Source organism: Vanellus vanellus (assembly GCF_965231255.1).
Source record: "Vanellus vanellus genome assembly, chromosome: 2".
NCBI classification, from domain to species: domain Eukaryota; kingdom Metazoa; phylum Chordata; class Aves; order Charadriiformes; family Charadriidae; genus Vanellus; species Vanellus vanellus.
This window is the reverse complement of record NC_138906.1, coordinates 1,145,102-1,147,685: the sequence shown is the minus strand read 5'-3', so window position 1 is coordinate 1,147,685 and position 2,584 is coordinate 1,145,102. Positions and strand designations below refer to the sequence as shown.

Genomic DNA, 2,584 nt, shown 5'->3' with positions numbered 1-2,584 from the left:
AGGCAATTCAGCCCAGTTTTGCAGCGCTGACCTGAAACTGGTCTTTTTGAAGAGCACTATCCCTCGGAGACCTGGCACCATAGCTCCATCCTGTGCCTAAACCCTGCTTCATCTGGGAATCTCCTCATCTGCTGCCAAAACAAGACCGGACACACAGCAGTGCCACACACTGCTTGTGCTCCACTGCCCCAGTCTAGCAGACAGCCTTTTGACACTGCAGCATGAGTAGCTAACATTTCATACACCCTCCAGCTTGGGTTTACCCTTGCTGACAAGCATTCCTGGGTTGCAGTGCTGGCCCATGAACTCCTTGCTTTTACTGCTGTCTGTTTGCAGGTGCGTCTCTGAAAATTGCATCCCCTGAAGCTGGGTATGATGGTACCTACAGAGGTAGGCCTGATGCCCTGCTAATTGCTAGGGAACCAGAGTTGAAAGTCAGCCTGGTCGTAGCCAGCTTCATCTGAGTGCTGGAGAAGACCTTGGCATGCAGAATCCGAGAGTGGAAATCTTTGAGGTTCCCAAGGCTGTACATTCTGGAGTGAAAAGGAGAGAAGGGAGAAGTTGCTGAAATTAAAAGCCTAGAATCAAGTACTCAAAGGACTCTACAATATCATCTCCTCCCTGCCCCTCCAGTCTGCCGGAAGGCCAACATAATCAGTTTAGCAAGCCAGCTCCGCATTTTTCAGTGTGCCACAGCAAAGCCAAGTTTTAAGATCAGTGAATATGGTGCGCTATTCATGTTTCCAGGATCACCAGTTCAGCTTTCCGTTGGTATCAAGACCACTACCTTGCCATCTCCAGTGACATTCCTTGTTTTTCATAGTCTCCCTCCAAAAAGGCTTCCAAAGCAAATGCTGTGCACTTGGGCCCAAACTAAGGACAGATCTGGTATAAAGTGTAAGACTGTGCTGGTAAGACTTCATAAGACCATCCCTAAGGAGGAGGGGGAAGTTCAGTTCCTCTGTCAATTTCAGACTTTAATCCTTAACAACAGTTAACTCCTTGTGCCAAAGAGTATCCCATGATGTGTGCAACTGCCTGAAACTATTCACTGGCAGGTGGGTGACTCAGTCCCACCTACTAGGAGCAATCTCAAACTCTGGGTCAATATTGTTTTACAATCACTTAAACCATGACATAAAGAAGAACATTTTATTCCACTGAATCCTTTAGGCAGCCCCAGTCTCCGCATACACACAAGCTGAACTATCTTTTGAGCAGTGTGAGGCTCACTTGGCTTTCAGAAAGTTTACTTTATATACCCGTAAAATTGGTTTTGGAAAGAACACAAAAGCTGAAGCCAGCTGACATTTCATACAGCATGACCTCACCTGTATTGCATCATAGAGCATTTCCAGGGACGATCTGGTGCAAGACAGCACAGCTCTGGTCCTGTCAGCTCGGTCACTGTTTCACTCATCCTGATCATGAAGAGAACAATTAAGTATTAAGAGAGAATAAAACCTTGCAGAAAGAAATAAGAGAAAAAACAAAAACTACACTGGTTACTAGAGACAAAACTGCCATAGCTGAAGCTACCTGGAGGCAGGCCAACATTCTTCCCCGGTGTGACTACACTATTTCGGCCTTTTTCCAGAAACATAGATTACTAAGGATACAACCTGACAGTCCCCCTCCCCAGTCTATGGCTCAACAGCTTGTGAGAGCATCAGACAATTTCAGCTCTGGTAAAGGCAGGGATCTCAGAAATGTGAAACTCTCAAAATAAGAGAGCAGAGACAGACCTACTAGTGCCCCGCCAAAGGAAAGGCAGAGAATTCAACTGTTACCTGTGCAAGCCTAATGTGTGTACTTCTGGACACACAACTGATTGTTCTTCGTCCAGGCAAGAAGGTAAGGAGATATCACAAATGAAGGGAAAGCAATCTCTGTAGCAATAAGTTCTGTGAAATTCATTAAGTAAGCCAGAGGAAAAACGTTTGGAAAAGGTATAAAGTACTACAGTTAACACAAAGCTCTTGACACAAGAGCCTGAGCTTAACACGTAGCTAATTTCTAACAGGACTGTGACATGCTGTATTACTATTCTGCTGATTAGGCCCTATTTTAATCAATGCTTTGCTTCTATTATGCAATAGACTAATTATACAAGCAAAATGATTCCTTCATTTAAAAGGAACTTCTTGAATTGGGATCTCTGTACAATTTAAAATGAGGAACACACAAAAGGCACCTTATTGCATGTCTGCTAGCAAGAGCAGTACCTGCTTTCTTGCTTCTGGGAAGTAGCTGCTGCCCAGGAATCCCAGTGGGCTCGTTCAAGACCTCATGTTTGGAGTGATGACTGGAGTACATCTCATCAGAAGTATCCTCCCAACTAGGAAGGGAAGTTTTGTCTGAATATTTAGAGCATGAAGTCTTGCCTGCAGGCCAAGCCCACTGTTATAAAAATCCAGGTAAGCAACATCCAACCCATTCAAACTGTCTGGGAACCCGCACACACGCTTGGTATCCCTCCCTCATATTCATGCTTTTCATTATGTACTGAATCGGGAACTCATTTGTCAGCCTGACCTGTCAGTAGCAGATGCAGGCTGTTGTACGCACGATATAAAGAGCTGCC

The 2,584-nt window shown here is 45.0% G+C and overlaps 1 long non-coding RNA gene across 1 annotated transcript; it reads right to left on the bottom strand.

Annotated features, from left to right (window-relative positions):
- Positions 1–344: 344 nt before the first annotated feature.
- LOC309669330 lies at positions 345–1,911 on the bottom strand. Its single transcript, XR_014268897.1, has 3 exons — positions 1,791–1,911; positions 1,332–1,421; positions 345–533 (listed from the first exon to the last, which is right to left on the bottom strand). It is a non-coding gene; the product is annotated as an uncharacterized lncRNA (long non-coding RNA).
- Between the last annotated feature and the right edge of the window lie 673 nt (positions 1,912–2,584).